This window comes from Vanessa atalanta, chromosome Z (genome assembly GCF_905147765.1).
Source record: "Vanessa atalanta chromosome Z, ilVanAtal1.2, whole genome shotgun sequence".
Taxonomy (NCBI): Eukaryota; Metazoa; Arthropoda; class Insecta; order Lepidoptera; family Nymphalidae; genus Vanessa; species Vanessa atalanta.
In genome coordinates, this window is record NC_061902.1 from 15,430,676 (window position 1) to 15,455,498 (window position 24,823).

The following is a 24,823-nucleotide window of genomic DNA, read 5'->3' on the forward strand; positions in this document are numbered from 1 at the left end:
CGCTGAGCTTATACCCGAAGTTAAGGGGATTAGGTATATCTACTTGGTATGTGATGGCGATCAACGATCACTTCCCGGTTCCCTAGAGATCTAGTTTACTTCAGTTTTTACCGAAAACGATGTACTGAATCGAACCGTTTTGTGATGAACCCGATGATAAATGAGCCTGCGGAGACGAAGCGATTCGGCGCCGTGGTGCGACCGGTGCGGTCTCCAGCTGTCGCGGATCGATACCGGTGACCTTAGATTTTCGGATGGCATAGTTTTTGTAGGTAGTCATCGAACTTCTGAAGAACAGAGAAAGATGCGATAATTCTTGCGGGCATGGTCGGAACCGTTCTATTTCCACTCGATCTATTTATCGGCATTTCGGCTCTGCCGCAACGATTCCTCCAGTTAGCTTTGGCCGTGTTACAATAGATAGCTTCCCTGGCCGGCGCTGGCCGCGGCCACTGGACGAGCTCGTAAATAATCCTCGGAATAGTTTAGAGTTTCGACTCGACACCCATAGAGTTATATTTAGTTCGGCTTCCGCTCCTCTTTGTATATTTCACTGTGGTTCTGACATTCCACGCAAATCAACGTAAACATTGCGATAACTCCTTAACGCAAAGTGACTGATCTTGACCGTTTTTATTACTTTATGACGATTCTTACTACATTTACATCGAAGACATTAAAATTATCAGTTCGTTAAAAAAATATATCCTATCGATGTGATCTTCGTTATCAGATAAGAGTTTGAAATAGCCGTGCTTCGATATTACAAATCGATCATAAATAAGATACATCTATTATTCCGTTTACTGTATTAGACTGAAAGAATGTTATGACTGTCTATGAATTATTTTATAAAAAAGATCAATTCTCGTTGAACTTATTTTAAGAGAAGCTAAAGATTTCTTTAACTTTTTTGCCACTGGATTCATTATAAAAGCAGCCGTGGTCTGAAATAGATTGAACATTTTAAATTAAAAAAATAAAAGAAAGCATTCCCAAGGGAATTACGAATTGGGTATCCTTAGTTAAAATGTACACGGACGAAGACGCAGTCTTAGCTTGACTTTAATTTATTTTACTTAGTTCACGGAGTGCGATAGCGTAATTACACTTATCGTATTATAACACAAAGTGTACTAAAATGAAATAAATAGTATTATGAAATAATATGTAATTGAGTACCGATCGCCTTGCAAAGCAAACGTGTAGTATCGGACAGGATAAACATTAATAAATAATTATACATAAAACCAAACGTTGGTACTCAGCTGGTATACATATACACTATTTCTTCCACTTATTGTACTTTATTTCACGAATAAATTTACATAAATTTATTCGTGAAATAAAGTACAGATTTTCTTGCTGGTTCGTAGTAGAATCAAGAATCGAAACCGGCGATAGCTCTGCATTTAATTTAATCTTGTAAAATGACATTATAATTGACAACAAACACGACGTTTAATGGTCGAGGTAAATTCTATGAATAATGTCTTAAATTGGCTGCAATAAAACCGTAAACGCTACGAGATAAACTGACAACAGCGGAATTCTATTATTGGTAGAATAGGTAATCTTCCGTACTCAACCGAATATAATTTTCTACCGTTTTGGTTAAATAAAGTTCTACTAATATTCTAATATATATTTGAGGATATTTTTATGTAATACCTAACCAATTTCAAAATATAAAAACCTTTACCAGACGATCCAGTAGAATTATGATATATAATCGGCAGTTGCACCCTCTTTAAATTTAGATTCTAATTATTTTCTTATATGTTACTATATGTATTATAACGATAAATATATAGTTCGTAAAATAAATTTACAAAAAAAGTTAATAGTTTTCATTACAGGATAGAGGAAACGGTGAAACGAATTTTCGAAACCCACGCGTGAGGTGTTTGATTAATTATTCCATCTCGTCTAAACTAGTGATTTCCTCACCGCGCTGGGTTTTCTCAGCGCGAGGTCGAAGTCACGATTTGTTTGAAATACACTTCTTCCGCAGCGCTCGTTAACAGATTGTTATTAATGAGGAAAATATTGATTATATTACTTATCATCTAATTGTAAGTGTATAAACCACACTGAAGTGGTATCGTAACAATGATTTAGAAGTGGACAGCAATTATCATTGGCTTATCAGCTGCGCCCCTTTGATAATGGCTAAGTTGCAAATATTTCCTCGCGGTTGAGATTTGCCTGTTTGTTTCGTTAGGAAGGAAGGTATGTAATACTTGTGATAGATTTCCTGTAACATATTACTATAATTATGTCGCTGAGTTTTGTACGACTCGGGATAAATCGTGCTAGTGTTTAATTCGCCTAATATTTCTATGTCTGACCTAAATTTCCTTAGTATTTATCAATGATAATTCAAGCTTCATATGTGGTAAATACCCACTTTAGTGTAAAAGGTTATTTGGGGTTTCCACGGCGTTTGATAAACGGATAAAGAAATACAATACGGGTAAAACTTATTCGAAGATAAAATAAATGTTTCGAACATGTCCGATTTCAAATAGAATTTTATTGAGGCGTCTTTGAAGGCGGCTCCATAAATAGTTTACGATGAAACTCACCGAGTCTAAGCGAAGGAGCATGACTTAAAGCCATTTCTAACGATGTCGTATCTCGTTTGCAGTCAATTGTCAAACTAGATTCGTGCCCAGTTGGATCCGGATAAGCTGAGTATTAATTTAGATGAATAAAAAAAAATTCGGACGATGTATGAGGAGTTATTTGAATCTTTATAATGGGACAAATCCGTAAATTTCATTGTGTGAAAACCTACACGTGTTGGAGTCTAACCAGCAATGGAGGAGCGTGGTGGAGTAGGCCCTGAATCCTTCTGTTTAAAGTGAAGACGGCTTTGTTCCCAGATTCATTTATTTACCGTAATATGTCTGGGGAGAATTTGATTCGTAATTAATTATTTTACCTTTGCTAAGCAAAAGTTATTAAAAAAAAACCCTTATTCCAGGTTCCAGAATATAAACCCCTGACCTACAAAATTTCTTTCGAATCCTCGAAGTAATTGCGATGTGATGATTTTATTTTCTTTTATTTAAATACTTTCCCATTACGACGCAAAGACAAAACATCTTAACAGTTTTTTTGTCAACCGATTTACTTTTGTTATTGTTTTGTAGCTAATGACGACAATTATTGTTTTAAGTAAAAATATATTAGTAGTTGTAATGTTTTCCTGAATTTTTTAAGTAATAATTCTGGTCGTATTTCGATCGCGATGCGAAAATTAGTACCTACTATTTATTATTTTATAAATAATATCGGCGCGGGTGTATTTTGTTAATAAAGAACATGAGAATGCTTAGCGAGAAAGTATTGAGTCTGTAAATTTATTTTATAACGTTTATTTATTTATTAGTGTAATAAGCATGAATGTCATAAATGTGAAATATGAATAGTAATTTTATTATGAAACATAAATTTGAAATGGTTTTAACTGTCATGGGCAAAATTTTATTGTTACCGCCAGTTATCTGACCACCCATTCGTACGAGAATGATCATTTTTGCTGCACATAATTTGGAAACGGTGATATCTTCTAAGCCGTTTATTCGAATGTTTTAGTGAACATTATAATTCGCATTATGTCCAAAGTAACTAACATATTTATTTGATTATTATAGTATATATTTTTATAACCAATTTTTAATATATATAGTTATTATGGTTTAGCAATTTTGAACGAAATATTTATAAATTATATATACAAACATATCTCGTTTATCTCTCTATCTGACAGTGAAAACCGTACCAAAATCTGTTGAGTGGTTCAGAAGAATGTAGACATACAGACAGCGGCAGAAAGCGACTTTGTTTTGTAATATTTATAGATTCTAATTTAAAGGAGTTTCTATAGCGCTGGTACATTTACGGCTAAAATTATAGATGACCTTTAAATTTTCTATTCACGACTAATGAATGTTTCTAGTTTATTATAACAGTTTTACAATGAATATATATGAACATTAACTTTGTGAACAAGTACATTGTGATGGTGTATGATTACGCAAAAAACTGAAAATACGATAGAAAAAAAAATTTTTTACAACATTTAAATTTTTTAAATGTTGTAAAAGTCTTCTATTATTGGAGCCAGTCTTGGTTCCAAGTAGCTTAAAACTGTTACAAATAATTAAAAGCAAATATAAAAACCATTTATAATCAAGATATTAATATCGTTATTTATCCAACGTTGAGCAATATCTACGAATGAGAATTCGAATGCTAAATCAGCTACGTTTGTTCACAAGAATAATATTTCATAAGATATTTTTCATAATGATAAACTTTTGCGATGTTTTTCTATATTGAAATTCAGCTGAAATGGAAACTAATGAAGTATGATAAGTATGCTAATTACAGCTGTTAGTATTGTATTTTGTCAGCAAACACGCGGTGTTTTATGAATATTTATTTAGTCCTTTACAAAGGGAAAAGTGAATCGTTCAAATTTGAATAATCTCGAAGTGTAGTACTTAATTTTATAACATGTGACAACGTTGAAATCTACCCAATATCCAGTACACAAATCAGTACAGAGAAATAATAACATACCTTAGATTTATGTTTTCCGTGCGATTTGCTACTAACTCTGCTATATTGCACTATAAAAAGTTCTTGATGAATATATCTTTATTTATAATACAACATATAATACAAACTTCCAAGCCTCGTGAGTATTTAAGCTCTAGACAAATGGTATCGCGTCAATGCGATGTCAATATCTTTTTATTTATCTTTATTCCTCTTGTAGTTGGAATTATGGATTATGGAATTCCTCACGCCGTCGATTATGCTTTGATGGAACTAAAAGTATCGTAAAAATCTTACAAATGGTTTATCTTCATTTGGATTAACGATGCTGGGACGCATTAGAAACAAATACAAATATATATATTTAATAAATAGCATGGATGTATCTGAATAAGCCCGTTGAGTGTTTCAATATGTCAATATTAGGCACACGGTTCTCGCCCTCACCTCGTGGCCCACAGTCACTCAATCAAGGGTACACTAGTAGGCTCGTAGTCATAGGAAGTTCTGAAATGTCATTTTACAGGTTTAAATTAAACTACCGAAAAGAAACGTATATATACGTATGGACGCAGTAGTTTTACTATTGTCACAAATCAATTACATCGTCAACAATTATATTTATGTATCTTGTGTGCAAATAGACTTATAACAAGGGCACACTCATTTATCGTTTTTATACTCTTCTATTATGAAAGAAACTATATTTTTTTAATATCATATTATTTAAAACAAAGTTAAATGTTTAATCAGTCAGAAGTTGTACATAAGGTAAAAAGTAATAAGAGTTTCTCTAACTGATACTTGTGCCACGTGGTCACCACCGCCACTCATTGGCGCATTCAAAACCAAATGGGGTAATTAAGAGGTGATGTCCCTTGTGTCTGTATTTAAAGTTACCTTTAAAACCTTAAAATTAATAAAACTAAGCAGAGTTGTTTAGCATACGTGTAACGTAATGGTTCCTACTCAGACAGGCTTTCACAAAGTCATATTTAATTATGATTATTAATTCATACTGTTATTAGTATATTATCATATTCATACTACAGAAATATTTTTAGAACTTCTTTACGAAAAACGATAATCAATATATAAGACATCGTACTCAATGTCGTCAATTAAAATTACAGTGATTTTCGGGGTATATATGCTGCACTCAGACATACAATGAAAATATTTTATCCAATGATAGACCTAGAAAACAGAACCTAGAGGTTTTTTGTATTTCCCAACAACATATAATCTGACTAACTAAAAATATATATAATTCCATAAATCATTCAAGTACTCATTCGCAAAAAATATTCGCTTAGTGACCAACAAATATCACAGTGGATAATGTGGTCTGCTTTGTAAATATAAAGTGTTATAACTCGGTCACAAGACGGGTGTTTGGTCAAAATTGGAGTCCAGTAGCCGACAATGGAGTCACATTAAGGCGCTCGACTTGCGGACGGTTTCAAATAACAAGCTTGCTAGGAACCGTTTCGAGTGTTACATTTTATACATACAAACGAATGTTGCAATTCTTATTGACAAATGACAAATGACGTTACGTGACAAATGGACATTTGCTAAATTCAAAATTTTCTTTTTCGATACGGATAGAAAATTGCCCATAGTTTCAATCGGCTACCATTCGTTACTGGCAGACCAGAAGTCTACAATTGTTCAGTTTGTGTCATAAGTGCCATCAAAGGCTAACAGACGATGTGGAATCACAGGAAATCTCATATATTTTATGGTAGTCGTTATATACCGTCAAAAACCGATAATAATTTATATAGCTGTTTTCCGGTTTGAAGGGCAAGTGGGCCAGCGTAATTACACAGGCACAGGCGACATAACATCTTATGCTTATGGTAGGCCGCTCTAATGATGAATGAATGGAATAAATAATATTTCTTACACTTGTAATGGTCACAAATTGCTTATTATTTTATAAAATAATAATGGAATAGGTACGTAACGTGAAGTTGCGTCAAGGTGAAGTCTTTTCGTATCACAGATTATTCATCGTACACAAAAATACCTCGTTTTTTATTAATGAAAGGAGGCTCAGTCTGTGGGTTAATCTAACTACTCCATGTCACTAGAAGTGATAAAGTTACGCAGCAAGATCTTTTAAAGTGCTTATTTAAATATATTTATTTATTTTTTCAGGCTTTGAGAAAGGTCGGTTTAGTAGGTTGAGTACCTTGTTATATCAGTTATACTGTATGATTTTTGAAGTATGAAACAATGAGTTTAACGGGAACCAGGGATACAACATCTAAGATCAGTTCCCATCCCATGAGAAAAGGTGTAAGGAATATATTTATCTGCATTTTCAATGACTATCCGCGGAAGTGACCACTTCCAATCAGACAGCGTCACATGGCGTGGCGTTCACGTTTGTAATTTAATTAAATTAAATCAAAAGATACGTATTACTTATTTAAAGAGGATAATTAATCTGACTTTTACACTAAATTGAAATTGCTAATAGGATTATAGATATTCAATTTATTGACGGTTTTCATAGCATTTATATTTCATAGCTTTTGTTACCAATACAATGGTAATTGTAAAAGCGTATTTAATTAAAAAGTTTTAAAAAATAAAGTAATTTAATCTTATTAATACTCTACAGAATGTTGTGAAATTTGCCAAGTAAAATCTATATTGTCAAATTTTTTAACGTACGATTAAAGTCTGTTACTAATGGCAGTAGGTATGTACTAATCCATCTAGGATACCCTGAAACAACGACAGATACCGAACACAACCAAACCAATCAGTCAAAACATATATTAAGACTGATAGCGTAATAAATATTTTATTAGTAGTCATTGGCACGTATCACAGTGTGACACTAATATACAAGCCAATTTTACAAACGGTATACGTATAACTTTCAAACGTAGACACAACGTCTTGTGTCGTCCGATACTTGGACGAAGGACGTATGGGAAACTCCAAAGCATCTCCTTAAGAATGGAAATCTTTGCCCAACGATGGACAATTTACGAGCTGTGACTTTTAAACCTACACGTTGTGTAAGAATTTGGCTGTATGAGTATAAACATAGTAAATGTGAGCATGATGATTCTCTAGTTACAAATTAGGCGCAGTTCTCGCTCATACTTCCCAGTGTCAGATTAAACCAGAAATCAGTCAGTCCATTACGAGCGTGCCTACATAACGCACACATCCAACTAACATGTGTGCACTTACAAATGTCTTTTTATTTGAGTTCTATTTGAGAGCGAGAGAACGCATCGGGAGATGATCCCTAAATAGATCAGAGGATTTCAACCTTTAGGTTACTAGACCAGACCTTTGAGTTTTGTAATTACAGCTCTTTATAATTCAGTTTATATAGATATCGCTGGGCTCTGGTGTTAAGATAATAAAAATACATATTAAAAACAAATGTAGAAAATATCAGGACACATAAGGGCTTACAATGTTTTTTTTTTATTCATATTATGCGAATTATAATCTTATATTCTGAATGTTTGAGCTTATAACGCGGTCATTAAAAACTTTGTTATAACAATATTAGAACGCCTTTGTCAAATTGTCAGAAAATTCATATATCCAAAAAAGTCGAGTTAATTTAAAACTAAAAATATTACTTTTGAAAATTCTTCTAAAATATTGAATATATAGAATGTTAATTTCCTTATAAATAGAGCATTTCCTGGAAGGTGGTCTAAAAATTTTATTTCCATCGATCATCCATGCAAACGAAGCGGCAGCTCGTTTTAAATAGAAAACCATCAAAGAACAACGAAGACGCCGAACTAAAATACAAACTAATGAATAAGTATTAGCTTCGCATTATTAGCTAAGACGCCTCAAGGAGTAGACATATGAATAGGTTACGTATGACGAAACTTAACAATTTGTTTAAAAATTAACATACTAAAGCGATGAATGCACGCTAGAAATGACTTACGTATTATATTTGAATACATGAATGTAATGCTCGGCTCAGAAGTATAAAGGTTTTTGAATACGGTGATATTTATATTAAAGTCCAGCTCGGCCAATTATTAAGAAATTATTTTATGTTTTAGATTTTTTTTATCAACTAAAGCATCTTTTATAATAATGTGTCGTCATGGTATTCTTATAAGTGTTCCAGATTTAGATGCGTTATTTAGATCGTATGCCATCATCGGTCACTAATTTGGTGTGTGTTCTCCGCCATATTGTTCGACAACCTTGCGTTTGACATTTTTCGTATAAAATTAATAATAATTAAAGATTTTTTGCAACATTTATAATCTTGTTAATCTGTACATACATTCAAGAAACAATGCATACGTGCATATATGTTATCTTTCTAAACTACGCGGTTATTACACAAAACATGTCCATAGCCCGAGCAGGTAGCTCAGCTCGGGTTATATTCATGTTTTGTGAACGGTACAAACTGAAATTGGAAATGCATTTTTCTACATACAGTGGGTATAAAGCTCCTGTTACTAAAAAGATGAATGAAACCATAGGTTTATCATGGTATGGACACGTGATGAGAAAAGAATAACAAGCCGAGTGTTAGGTCTAAATGTAATTGATATAATCAGGCGAGAAAAACTCGACTGCGATACTGCAAGTAAAACAATAGAGAAGATGCACCAAATACCCTATGAAGATTGGATTGTTTGAAGAAAAATAATTAAAAAAAAACCGAAGTAAATATTAATCTATACCCAAATACCAATTCCATTGTATTGTAAGGATGAGTGAGCCATACACCCAGCATTGCTACAGGTACAAGGGACATAACATATCAGTTTCGAAGGTAAGCGGCGTAGTGACATACCCATCTGGTGAACGATATACCTTTCCGCCTATTTCATATACAATATAAAAAAATATTTGTCATTTTTTTGTCGTAGAACCGATAACCGTTGGGGAATACGTGCTCTAGAGAGGAGACCGCGTCTCGGCAAACGTAGTGTAGGACGACCTCAGGCACGGTGGAGTGAAGTGAGTGAGCTGGATGCGAGTAGCCGAAGATAGATCACAGTGGCGTGCCATTGGAAAGGCCTATGTTCAGCAGTGGACAAGTATGGGCTGCTGATGATGATGATGATATGTAAGAAAATACAAAATGTAGGATATAGTAAAGAATGACTAGATGGAATTGAGGATATGAGATACAAATATACGGCAAAGAAAACACTACTAAGAGGACCTTGAATAAACGACGTATGGGCTAGTGAGTGACGAAATAGTAGTACTTTCAATCTGGATACGGTTCAGAAATTATTTTATATATCACGTGAATAACTGGTTCAATTCAGCAAAATTTCCATACTAAATCATTTCGTAAATTGAGGGTAGCATATTCAAATCACAAATCAGCGAATGCGCCCCCAATTTCGGGAATTAAGCTTTGTTATGCAGTTACATTGTCTCATTCACCCTCAAAACTGGAACACAAAAATACTAAGTACTGCTATAGTAAATTTCAAAATAATTTTAAGATTTTCTTATAATATACACGAGCAACGTGTGTGTATTTTAAGGATAATTGTGCACGGAGACTTCAAGGACCCTGCAGGGAAACAGGGTATGCTACTTACTACCTTGTTATGATAGATTATTATGTAAAAACATTACCTATTTAAGTAATATTAATTTAATGTTCGTATGTAAATTGTTCCTGAAATTGCGAGCCCATTTTGGATATATATTAAAATGTCAGCAATGTGAACGACGCTTGATCGATACGAATTGAACTAACGCAGAACGCCTGCTCTCTCCATTTCATACCTTCATTCCTGTTTTTCGATAGCTGTCAATTCAGTGTAATTTCCAAATTCGTCGACATATTCATTGGCCGTAATTTATTTGACCTTAACAATTACATCAGCGAAAATCTCTATAGGACTGATACTTCGAATAGATTAATAATTAGAAAGTCCTTCGTAATTTAATAAATCGTAGATTTTTCCTTTCAATGGATTTTTAATTAAGCTTTTGATAAATTTTAAAAATATGTCGAGTAAGCGTATAGAGTAATGGCTTTATTCTGTCCTAATCCGAACTGTATCTCAATATTGTCAATTTTTTTCGGAAAAAACCAGCTTGCACGAGCTCTGCATACTACATGCATGGTTGGAAGTTCGAGTATTTCGATTGAATTTTTAATATGAACAAACATGGAAACAATTTGAAATTGAACGAATGAGTCTTGCAAAGTGTTTTATTTATGATTAAATACGTTCATTTATTCAATTATATTATATCTTTAAATTGCACGTCTGATAATGTGAAGCTTCATTGTGTTTTGAGATCAATTGCTTTCAGTCTCAATACAATTTTTATTGTTATATTCTTGTTAGATTATGGAGTTTACTTCGTGTGTATAGATCATTTAACGGAGATCATACTGTTTCAAAAATTGGTAAGGATGTGTAAAAATCATAAATAGTCCAAAACTTTTTCTCGTCTATTAAATCTTTCATAATTCACTTGTTTGGTCAATTTATTTTTTAATTAATTTGATTCAGTAATTGTATTGCGAACGATTATCTCACTCAGTGCCGTTTAATTATAATTAGGGAAAAATATCGAAAGATTTGTATTTTATTGTATCTATATATATATTTAAAATTTATTTTCCGTTTAACTTTGATATTTGAAAATAAGTAGTATTGTTTTTGTTTGATTCAATGGTCGTTATAAGTTCTACGCTTGATTTTCAAATTATTAACAAATCTAAGTATTATCGCTCTTATCCAAGTTTTGCTACGTTATAGAAGTGTATAAAATATAGTATTATAATTATATTATGACGTCATTAGTAATTATAGAATTGGTACAGCCATCATTTTATAAAATTTATTAATAATTTAATAAAAAAAAGTAGGTGTTTTTCTGTTCACTTTTAATAAATTATTCCTTTAAGGACAATCTACACGTGAACTACAAAAAACATCAACTGTTTCTTATTTAATAATAATTGCAAGTCACGCTCGTGTATTTCTAGTAATTTAATGTATTATTTAAAATTGATCTTTAAGTACATATTTACATATACATATACATATATACCACACACAGTGGTACATATGAAAATTCATTGATGCTGGCCCGAACTTGACCCGCAATATTCAGTTAAGATTCATGTGTTTCAGCTACTGCACCACACCGGTTTTAACGCATTGAAAAATAATTGATGTTGTTCTGACCGCTTTCAGCCACGGCGGCTAATCAATTGTGCAGGACATATAATTATATGCACAAGCACAGGTGCACTCTTATAATCCGATGGGAAAGAGTTCAGGCGGGGTTCTGGTCAGTTCAGTTGCGGATTGCGGATTCATAACATCTGTATAGATAACCAACGAGATTAGCTATTATCACGACGTAAATAAATCATTTTCACGACTTATTTCGTTTTAATACAATTACATTTTTCATCTCGCTTAAGAAATTTTCTGATAGTGATTTTATCCGCCATAATTAATTCTCCATTGATGTCAAATCGGATTCGAGGGGGATATGGCAATATCATAAGCGCTAATGAGTTTCGTGTTCAACACGAGACAGTCTAATTTCCTGCCTATTTCAACTTCGTATCGTTCCAATCTTACCTAACAATAAGAACGTTAGGGTTTACGATTTATGCAATTTTTCAATGTCACAATGAAATAAAAACATTGTTAAATAATAACGAAGAATAATAACACACTTTGTATCGCCACAGCAAACTTAGTTGCTTTTCTTTGAATCATAACTGATTATCAACAAGTTATTAGAAAAGAACAATGGCGTTTTAAATTCGTCATTGCCTTGCACTCGTAAATGCCATAAATTCGGGGCGAAACTGTGCAGAAGTTTGCCTGATATTAATTTTGCTTGGGAATTGTTAAGCTGTCGGTTTCCCGTTACGGTGAGGCGTTGAGGCGCTTACTGGTAAAATCGACTGAATGGGTGAAGAGTGAATCAAGTTTAATTTATTAAATGTTGATGTTTTGACCGAATACCGAAAACGGCAGTCAATCACAAAATGCCGTAAGAGCAGGCAACTTGCGCCTCATTGGCCAGGCTAAGCTACACAGTATCTGATTGGTGGCTATATTCCCACAGTTTTCCTGTTGATGTTTCCATTTCACAAGGAAACCAAAAATCATTAACATGACGTGTCATTTGTTAAAATTGAATGGAGCCATTAGACTAGTCGATATACAATATAATTAAGGTGTTCTATTTATATAATTATTCAAATAAACATGAACATTTTTGGCGTACTTCAATTGAAAACGTCATATCTTGAATTTCGTCTGTGAGCTATATTAACTTGAAAATTAGGTCAAAAGTCGCTTGACAAAATACGATATATTATTTCCACATTCGAAATAACGTTTGATTTCGAATTTATTGGTTTACTACTAACTGTAATTATTATTATAATATAATTATTATATTCAATGTCTATTATAATTTTTTTTTTTTTAGTTTCACATTCGAATTTCAAATACTCGGGACGACTAACCTTGTATGTGTGGCTCATAATATATGCAAAGTCGTACGTAGTTGTATGGCTGCGTAATTGATTGAAATTTATTATAATTTTATTAACAAAAATAACAACCGCCTCGATGGTCTAATAGCTCGTGTAAAGAGCTTCAAATCTTGAAGTTTTAAGTTAAAATGTCGGATCAGAACAACATACAAGTGAGCTGATAAATATTGTACAGAAAAACTAAAAACTGTACGAACCCGTAGACAAAACGAGTTTAGTATTTTCATATAAGTGTTTTTACTTAAATGAAAAAGGAACAGGTCTTGAAGGAAAGGTTATTTAAGCGTTCTGCATTGCAAATCATACATTTGAATCGTTTAAAAAAATATTAATAAATAATACATTAGTAAACACAATATGGATGACAAAAACCGCGGAGTTTATCCTTGTACACTTTCAAACAGGACAAATTTAATTTTTTATTGTATTTAATTGATGTAAACAGTAACCACTGAATTTCTAATCGGTACTTCTTAGATTCTACATTCCGAACTGGTAATAGCTTTACATTTAATACAATTCTGCAAAATGAAGATACAATGTAAATATTCTTTGTAATATAATGATAATATTTGATAATAATAATAATTTTCTCTGCAAGTGATTTTTTTAATTTTGTGAGAAAATAAATGTCTTAAACCATATACTTGAACCTAGTATTCTCTTTGGTTGCGATCTTGTAGATACACACTATTCACAATCACGATACTCCTCCGCTACCGCGCACGAATTATAATCCCAAATTGATCGAACGAAACAGTAGTGGTTTAACCGAATTCGTAGTAATTCGTAAGAATAGCGGTCTCTAACCGCTGAACCATAACGGTTCCTGTAGGAGTCGATATAATACAAGATGATATTTATGTATTATTTTTAATGCGAGAAAACAACGAATTTATGTTTGAAAAACACTTATTTTTAAGTAAATATCAATCTAGTATCTATGTACTTTAACAAAGATTTAATCGCTATAGTCTACAACCACAGACTATGATTGATGAATGTATGATAATGAATGAATGACTTTACTGGATGAATGTAATTGATCGATACATCTATTCTTCGTCGAGGTTAAGAGTGAAATAAATGATTCGTAATTTAAATTTGTTTCATTAAAATACTCTTACAATGATATAAGTTTTAAATTTGGATCTAATATTGTTAATTACCCCAGTACACGGGGCTTTAAGCAGAAGATTCTATATTCAAATTAATTAAGGAAAATTTTATGGCAGCTGTAGTACTTATTTACAGATGGTTCCTATATAAATATTATGACTTTTAAAAACCTATTTTTATTGTATAAATGAACTTAATAGTAGTCGCTCTATTAAGTGTACAAAATCCATTGTATCATCAGCAGCACCGAAATCTATTCAAAGTTTCAGCTCAATCGAGGGTAGTGGTTTAAAAATTAGCTGCAAGATTTAATCGTGCTTATATCAAAGCCAGAGCTGCTGGAGCCGAGCTGGAGCTGAGCTGGAGATAAGCTAAAGATGATAAGCTTTTAAAATGCATTTTTACGAAACTGCTTTTAATGATTAATTTTGTAGAGATTATGCGATCGCTTTCTATATTCCTCAGAAGGATAAATTTGTTTCATAATATAGGACTTTATTTCGATCACTTTTTAATTTATTATCATGGTTAATCGGCCTCGTAGCCGATATTTTGGTCTTTTTTTAAAGGAAGTTGGATACGCTAAAAATCGGGACTGTCCTACTTAAATTATAAACGTATGGACACGTTATACATTATATTTATCCGTACCCAATATAGCAGATTTGAAGGTAGATTCTGAGGTCCTGAGATTAATTCCCGCGTCGGTATAATGAAAAATATTCGTTTTATTATATGTCAAGAAGTTCTCAGAAGAAGCAGTGGAAGTTATGAATGTTTAAAGACCATATCTTAAAAATTACATAAAATACGACTAGACGTACACCTTCGAGAGAAGGAATAGAGAGTTCGCTTGTATTTGCGTGCTGCAAGTGAAGGCAATAATACTCCTGCCTGCCTGCCTAGTAACCTGCTGGTTAACTTGGAAAGACGTGAATTAAATCGGATACGGGAACATCGCCATAATTCGCTAAACCTCTAATTCTGCTAACTTATTTACACACATTTTACCTCTCCACAGTTGGAAATTATCCAATTATCAACTTGGTTAGGGTTTCACGTTACCATAAAGAAAAAACTGCAAGCGAATATTAATTTCAAAAAGTGTACGCTGAAATTTTAACCCAATAAGGGAAATGGCTGTTTCTAACCTTCGATTTGTTCGGAAACGGACGTACGGTCGGCGCTGTCATTCATTTCGTACTTTTTGGGTCGTTATAGACGCGCCTACAAATTTTCCACATAGATATTTGAAACGGAACTCTCGGATGTCGGAGCTATGAAAACAGGAACGCTTCTTTTTACAATCGAATGGGTTTTTTTTCCAAAAGCTCGGACAGTACTTGTTTTGTTGAAAAATATATTGAAAACGCCCGACGTTTGTGGCGTTACATAATCGTCTATGTTCGAATTAAAATAAAAACCGCTCCGGAATGTTTTAAGACTGCTTTGATTAGAATTTTTTATTATAAAAGGAATAAAACAACACTTTTTAGCCTATGGTGGTTAAATTTAGAAAAACATGAAATAAGTTTCGCCTAAAACACCAGCAAACATTTATTCTGTATGTAAACTCATACTTACTTTTGATAGACTCGATCAATTTTGAGTAAGTGAAATCTAGACAGTACCTTGAAATGTAATTTACATTTGTGAACTTTACCTGTTTTGAAAATTAACCCGGACAAGGAGGCAGTCAGAGTTGACTTCCGGTTGGAACGAAGTTGATGTCGGTATATATGGTAGGATAAAATCATATATGATTGAGAATAATTAAATACCAACGACAAAATTATTATAAAAATCCCGTGTGAATTAAAACGATAGTTTAAATAATGTTATTTAAAATCGTATACAATATAATGAGAATAACAATAATTTTAAAGAGAGGACGGTGTGGTGGACAAGGCGCTTTTACCACATGTAACGATTTCTGCCTAAAATAAATTCACCCTAAGAAGAAATGATTGTTTCAGCTTTGTTCACATATAAATATTAAATGATTAACTTAAAATTTAAGTTAAATTGAAATCACAGACATATATTCAATTTTATTTATTTCTTGAAATTCGTATATATTTTTAATATTACCTATAGCAATAAGATATTAAATGAACATATCACATTGTTGTTAGTAACATATATCTTGGTCAACGAACTGTCTTTACATATATCTACAAATATATGTATCTATAGCAAATTATCCTAGTAACAAAGGTCTGCCCTAAAGTCAGTTTAAATTGTCACGAATATTCCAGCTGGTACATCTGGCATTCTATCTTATCGCAAAGACAAAGTAAATTAAAATTCGTATTTTCGCTTTCCGTCACTAAAATTCCATTAAAAATCCGTCCGTTGAATGCGTTTTAATGAACAAACATACAAGAATTCAAAAAACTCTATTTTAGTTTTATTTGTATTCCATTCGAATAGTTCTGATTGGATTTGTATGTATAAATAAATTCTCTTACGAGTTTCATTCAATAGTAAATTTTTATGGATCACTATTAGATAAATAACGTAAACTTTATTAAATTACGCTTTGTAAACTAACCCTTTTTGTGTTAATTATACTATATTGGAACAGGCTACAAAGAGGTTTTCACCATTTTTCTATATTACAAAATATAGTCTTAACTTTACCTAAATGTTGTAAAAAGTGATTAGCTACACTTTTCTTTTTAACATCAAACCAACGATAATGATTGATGGCAGAAATTTTATAAATCAGGTTAATTATTAAACAATTGTATAATAATAATACTACGATTATAGATTATAGTTACTATAATGTAGAATTTATAGTGTTTTTGCGTTTAAATATTATTTATTTACAATGTAGGTAGTAATTAGTTTTCAAAACCGATAATGCAATTCTGATCGTTAATCTCGATCGGTGACGGTGACTTCGTGTAGGTGGGTGGCACTCATCAATGAATCTCCCTCTAAACAGAGCTACACTGCGCGTTTCCGTATTTTTGAGTTGGGTAGGCCCATAGACATTTGTAGTAAGCCCGTGTAATTGCGGTACACGGATAAATGACATGCTCAATTACTTTTGAATGTATTCCAAAAATGTCCTGCAGTGCTAAAATCTATAGACTGATTTGACCATTAAGATTTTAGTAGTATTAATTATATAAAAAAACTACACCTTTAAGGCAAATTTATCCTCACTGAAAATGTATCAAAGAAATTATTTGATTGTAAAGTGATTTTCGGTATGGTAAAATAGTCAATAGATCAAAGGTCGAAATTTTTAAAAATTCCATAGGCGACTAATCTTTCCACTTAATAGCTCGGGCTCCGGTGATAGATTGGACGCGGCTCGCATCACCGGACACGGAATGCTGGCAAAAATCAAATCAAAGAATTAAAGTTGAAAGCTTTTCGGTATGTGGATTTGCCAATCGGATAAACTAGGAATTTTTCATTATAATTTTAGTTTCATTTAAAAATATTCGAATACACTGGATTTATTGGAAGCGCGGCAAAGTCTATATACCATAGATACCTGTTTTTAAATTAAATAATATTGAGGGTACACGCGTTTGATTAATATATATATATCTCCTTTGTCTCTTAAAAAGTATAATTTTCAATTTATAGTGGCAAATGTTTATATTTATTATTTTCAGGTAGCATAATATAGAAGGATGAGCGTTTGTATTATTGAGAGGTTTTTTTAAATATATCGATGTATTTAATCCTTGCTACTGCTATTGTATAAACAAGACACGTAAAGGCAAACTTAAAACACCAAGTTACCGAATCGAGAGTCAATAAATCTTTCCTGGGGGAGAGGTATTTGTGCAACAGTGGTAGCCTACGTATAATATACTAATTGAAAGAGCAAGTATACCTTTATTGACAGCGTCGTTGATCTAGCGGTCCTGAGATCATGGGTAGACCAGGATCGGTCCATAAAAGTAATTGGTTTTTCTTGTAGAAATTTTCTGAATCTCTCAGAATTATAAAGCCCTCGGTTTGCACCTCAACTCTTTCCGATCACATAAAGTGTATGGAGAGTGTACATGTGTTAGCGTACACACTTGTGTCCTATATTATGCCCTAAAGTTATATGCCTGGCAATTGGCTAATCCCTTATAAGTCACCGCCTTGTCTGAAATCATGACATCAAAGTTCTCCAGTCTATTCTAATTTTGGATTTATGGAATAACAATACGAACGGACAAATCACTTGGAATCAAAGCTAAAAGCAAACAACATTGTTTATTATTAAGGTAATAGCTCGTTTAATTAATTAAAGTAATTTGAATGTGTCCTTTTATTTATTCTGTCTTTTCATTCCCTGATTGCTGGTTGTTTTTTCTCTTGAAAACTTAACTACATACTAATTCGAATGGCTTTCGTAGCGGGAGATTAATTCTATAAATGCATTCCTTCGGCCATTTCAATGAAATTATCTTTCTAAAAGCGATTTATGATGCAAATTATCTCTTTGTAGTTGCTCGTTATCACAAGGAAACAGAAATGTCAATTTATTATTTACGTGTTCGTTTCATCAAATTATTTTCGAAGTTTTATCATTTAATATCTTGTGATTGTTTAAATGTTCTACTATGGGTCAAAGGCTGCTTTAGTGCACCGTGGTGGACATTGATAGACACATGCCGAGCATAAGACGAACTTTAGGACGATCGCTCACTCGAAGCATTTGCGTAGGTGAAAAGGTCAGAATATTAACCTGAAATAATACAATACGAAACATTACATCAGTGAGAGAGAAGAATCAAATATTACAGTGTAGAAATACTGTCTTGACTGACGACGAATGGTGATAATAGGATCTTAGATTATTACAATCGAGAGCTGCCGGTCAGCTACTGCCTTTAAATACGGAAACTGATTGGAGTGCAGGAATGGTTTTGGATTTGCGAACTTCGCTCTAGTTTTTTTTTTCGGCCACGTCGTCGAACCATTCAGCTATGACGGTATTGGTAATGTTGTTAGTTATCAAAATTACTTTTCACTGAATACACGTGTAATATACACAAGATGTTAATTTACAAAATTATGAAATTGAATTGTTTACTTAGAATGAAATCTAAACAAGAGTACTCCAAAAATTCATCTAATAAAATAAATAAAATAAAATGTAATTCGTCTATCTGTATGTAGAAATATCGATCAAATTCTGACTAACTTTTCGCCGGAGTAGCTTTAGGACCTTGTCAAAGGTAACTTCAGTATTGCTTGTAAGGCTCGACCGCTAACCCCTAGCTTGGTGCGACAAAGCGTTAATAGTCTTGTACTAATAGTTATATTAAATAAAATGTAATTAAAATGATTTATTGCGACAATAACTTATCATTATTAATATTATTTTATCACAATACATTGTTTTTAAGACCGTTTTGATAAGTATTTTAATACTTTCGGTTGGCCTATTAAGAATATCCGACATTAATATTTTAGGTAAATATAAATACTACCTATATATTTATAAGATAATTAATTCTTATGTGTGTAAAGCTATGATTAGTTTTAAAAACTATTTATGATATAGTTTGATATAATATCATATTTATATTGCTGCCAATTAAGGCGTTAAATAAAATAAATATTATATAGAATATTATTTAGACGATGGAAAGCGTCAATGACATTTAATCGTATTTCATTTGTTTTTATTTAATTTTAAATATGTTATCACAGTTTATATTCGCTTAGTTTCAAGTTTCTCCTATGAACAGTTAAACAAAAATATCAACTGTAAATTGAACCAGGTGACATACATCCTATCCTTTTGAGTATAAGGTGTCGAAGCCTGATCCAGCGCACTGTTCCAATGCAGCCCTTTTCGACCAACCCGTCAGAAAAGCATTATCTTAGCGGTCAGACATTAGGTTTAGGTTTTGTCCTGGTGTTCGTCTTATCGCGCACACAACCACTCAACAATATTTGTACATTCTCTTATTGATATATATTTAAGTATGAGCCATTATTAACTTTGACTGGTCCCGATATAATTGATAATTATCAGATCGTGTTGACCGAGAGAAAAGAGAAAGATGATAATAATAATAATCAAACAATAATATTTATAGTAAATAGCACAAAATCATTTATTGAGCAAAGATTAATTAATATTGGACTAAAAATGTAATCAAAAACTGATATCATCATCCTCCTGCCCTTATCCCAATATACTTGGGGTCGGCGCAGCATGTCTACTTCCATACTTCTCTGTCGGACGTCATCTCACAAGTATTCTTTAAGTGTTTATTATTATTATTCTTAAGTCTTTCACACAGTCCTCCCATCAACAACTGAAACAAATGTAACTATTGTCACATCAAAGACTCAACTCAACAACGGCACAGCATAAAAATATTAAGTTTGCAAATTGTAGGATAATAACACGTTCGCCTTGCTATTGTTAGAGCAATTAAGTATTTCTTTGCGTTACTTTCAACTGAAATACGTCGGTTAATATGTTACTAATAACGGATGTTAATAACTGCAAGTTTCTGCGACATAAGAGTTTGTGTATCGCTAATCTTGCAAGGCGAATAAGTATTTCAGGCGAGAACTTTTTCGAATATCGATTTATAAATTATTTAATTACCTCGAAATACTTGCACCGAACTACGAGCAAGTTGAAGCACCCATACAAATCGATGTACGTTCTACACGAGTGGCCCGATTAGTATATTTTGTATAATAAACAGTACCTGTTATTATATGATGTATGAAAGATATATTTTTACTATATACTTAGTATGCTGTAACTACTATACACTAGATATACTAGATGTCTAGATGTATATTAGTGATGGTATATTAATTTATAACATTGCGATCTACTGCTGGACATCGGTCTCTTTCGGATACACTTAATTACAATTTTAAAATAAAATATTAATTAATCATTCAATTACAACATATTTATTGTGCGGTAATAAAAACGTTGATTAGTTTTATATTATTGAGAACGAATGATAAAATATCGAGACAGATAACAACAGACTATTTGTTAAATATAATATTGAATGACAGAATGATTGAACGGTAATTGATTCGGTTTAAATCGTCTGTGTAATATGTAGCCAAATATGTATGACGCATGTTTGTCAAGGAATTCAATTTAATTATTTTTTGGCTTCCTTGTTCGTGTAATGATTTATTTTTAATGAGATTTGACTATATCTGATGTGTTATATAATCCTATTATGTATCATGAATTACGGGAAAGGTCATAAAGAATGCGTAATTTTTGTTCGTTTTTAAGTTTTCGAAATGATGAAAAAAATTACAAAGCCTTCAATAGGAACGTGTGCCAATTTCTATCGGTAAAGTGTTGAAATCGATGCGTATAAAATTGTTTAAAAAAAAGGCGAAGAAAAATTAAGACGCAAGATCAAAAGCGTAGAAGTAATTTTATTTATGGAAAACGATTTTCAATTTCCTGCACTTATATTATCATTTATCAGAACTGGTTTCAGCTGATGCGTGTGTTATCTCAAGATGGCGTCTCGGCTACATTCAATATTGGAGGGCCACTCTGCGATAAGTAACCGGGGTACAGCGACCCACTAAAGTTCGCCTAACTTCATACAGCTTCGGTCATGAACTACGAATTAACTTAAAGGAAATTGCATTTAACATCGAAACCAGCAGACGTTCTACATTCTAAATAAGCATTCAATATATTGAAATCCTTTAAAATATACAAAAAGATATATTTTATATATCTTTCTCGCCGATTTCGCCACGGCTGTATTTCAAGGGAGACTGCACAGGATTATTAAACATTGTAGATAGTGCAAGTGTATTCATAAACACGAGTGTGCTCTCCTTATTGATGGATGAAAAAACCAAAAAGTTTGAACGCTTAGAACCGATTACGTGAGATTAAACACTGTCAAATTCATAATTCTGGGCAGCCACGGCAAATTATTTGAAAGAATAATAAATTAATATACGACCGTCTTCCAGAACTAATCACTGAACTTAGGACCACAGGGTCTAGAGCGTTATTGTTAGTTAATGTACATATGAGGCGTATATGTTATAATGTTTTCAGCGGTTTGTCTTTAAAATCAAAATATCAGTGCGTTTCTACATTATAAATTAAAGATCTGATTTAATTATGTGTACTTGTATTAGTTCAATGTAGTGATAGGCCAGATATTGTTTTATTACAATATAGTATAAAACAAACGCGTTTCCCTCTGTCTGTCTCTATGTATGCTTAGATATTTAAAACTACGCAACGGATTGTGATTGTATATGTCTATCTCTTAGGGATAACCCACAGTAACCATTTTTATCCTTTACTTTTTACGAGAAATAATGCCTTATTTACGCAGCGATTTGAAGCAATACAGCATTAATCCTTATCCTATTAATTACCTTAAATACGTTGTATACATTTAATATAGATCAATATGGCCCTTTATAGTGTGTAATTTAAATGAGTATTTTCGAAGATACTACAAATTTAAAATGCAGGGACACAGCGAGTTGAATTTTCTAATTGCAAGCTGTGAAGGCTATCAATAAAGACATTCTGCAGTATATTTAGTATCTGCATGGCACTCGTGCAAAGTCGGGAGCTAGTATATAATAATAATATCAATAACTTTTATTACGACATAAACGATGCTCACATAAAGAGCAAGACAAGTAAGCCTGTCTGGTGCAAAAAGAGTGACTCGAGAAGGTTTTATTTCAAGTATCTTATGCGTCTGAGACTCAATATTGAAACTTCATGAAAATATCTCAAGAATATATCGACGTTATTCTCTCGCGAGTTGGTATCTCAATTTACTTTGAAAATTATCTTCTGATATTTCGCCAACAATCCTTACTTATATAGCCTTATTTGTGAAGCAACCTTAATTTAAAAAAACTATTAAGATCGTTTAAATTATTCATCAATAATAATTATTTTAAAAAATAATAAATTAAATAATAACGTATATTCTCGTTAGGCAACATTATTAGAGACATACGAATTATGATTTTCAGTCCGATGTAATTCGAAGCGGAATTCAAGGTCATTGAAATTAGTCTATTAGTTCGCTGCAACCATTGTGTGGACTACTAGTTAGCTAACTTAATACACCATAATTATTGTTTGCTAGACGCGAGTGATTAATCAAACGTGAGATGCAGTTGACTAATAATACAATTGTAAGATCGTTAACTGTTTCAAATCACTATTTGAGCTTTGTTGCTGTCAAATATCCTTGATGATTTCTGACAAATTAAAGGTGAATAGATACTTGATAATCAAAAATTAAAATCACATCTAGTTCCCCTGTGATAATTTTCTTATTAACTTAACGAGTTCGTTTTACATCTTACAATTCCTTATTCAAATACAAAGATTAAAAAAAAATATTGAGTTCTCATGGAACATGATGATTAAAAAAGAAATAAAAATCAGGTCCTCTAAAATGACGCATTCTCCTTTATAGAAGTTTCAGTTCAGGTTTTCTCGTTATAGTTTTCTCTGTTCATACCCAATATTGTTTTTATATTTTTTACTATCAAATATGATTCCTTGATATGGATTGATGATTCTATGGTAGGAGATGAAAACGATTTTTTTATATTCAATATTATTAAATAAATAACAAAACCCTAATCTATTATTATTTACATTTTATAAGATACGTACGGCGCATTGCATAAAATGGAAATGGCGCTGAAATAAATAACCAATCCTTTCAGTTCCATTGCTCCCTCAGCCTTGGGAGCCAATACTTATATCCCTTGGGCCTGTAGTGGATCACTCACCTTGCACAAACCCTACCAACAAAAAAATCATCAATTACTATTTCCTTACTGTAATGCATGTTAAACAATTTTCGCCTTCTTCCTTTCAATTTCAAAACACAGGAACCGTAAACGATTTGTACATTAACTTTTATTCCATTCTCACTATTTTAAAACAAAGGGTAAGGGTACTTGGACTTATCTATGAGAAGCATATATTTGAATTCGTTTTACACAGTATAGTTTAACATAAAATTTTACAAGTAAAATGACCGTGCTCGACTTCTAGCTTTATCAACGAAAGAGGTAGAAACCAACTGGTCGCATGCGATAGTCGTGAAAAATCTTAGGACATTTTTAGGCATTATTTATGCTATGACTTAAAAATAACTCTTCCAAAGGCAGCACTTCCGTGCTTCTAAGGAGACCATATATAACCACGGTGGTCCCTTTTGGCCTACTACTTGCTCTGATGAATTGTCGTCAAGACCAAAGACCAGATGGACTAACAGTAGATTACTCGAAACGGAAATGGGCATTATAGTGGATCGTTACATGCGTTGACACACTGACTCCGTTTCTCGTCAAGAAAATAATTTTAAAGGCCGGAAAATTCTAAAACGAACAAACGGCGCAAAATCTTCTTTAATTCAAAATTATTTATGTGTGCAATTTGCAAATGAAACGCTTCGTCTTTCAGTAATCGATAAAAACATTTATAAAACATAAGAAAAATTCCCCAAGTCTAATAAAATAACATTTAATAATATTGACTTCATCGGTGACTTCAGCTGGTTAATTTTTCCAGAAAATTGGAATTACGATTTAACAAGAAAATGCTGCAAGAAT

At 32.4% G+C, this 24,823-nt stretch overlaps 1 protein-coding gene across 2 annotated transcripts in view; it reads left to right on the top strand.

Annotated features, from left to right (window-relative positions):
- Window positions 1-24,823, top strand: part of LOC125076178 (hepatic leukemia factor) — a 204,480-nt gene that overhangs the window by 519 nt on the left and 179,138 nt on the right. The gene's annotated exons all lie outside the window — the stretch shown is intronic.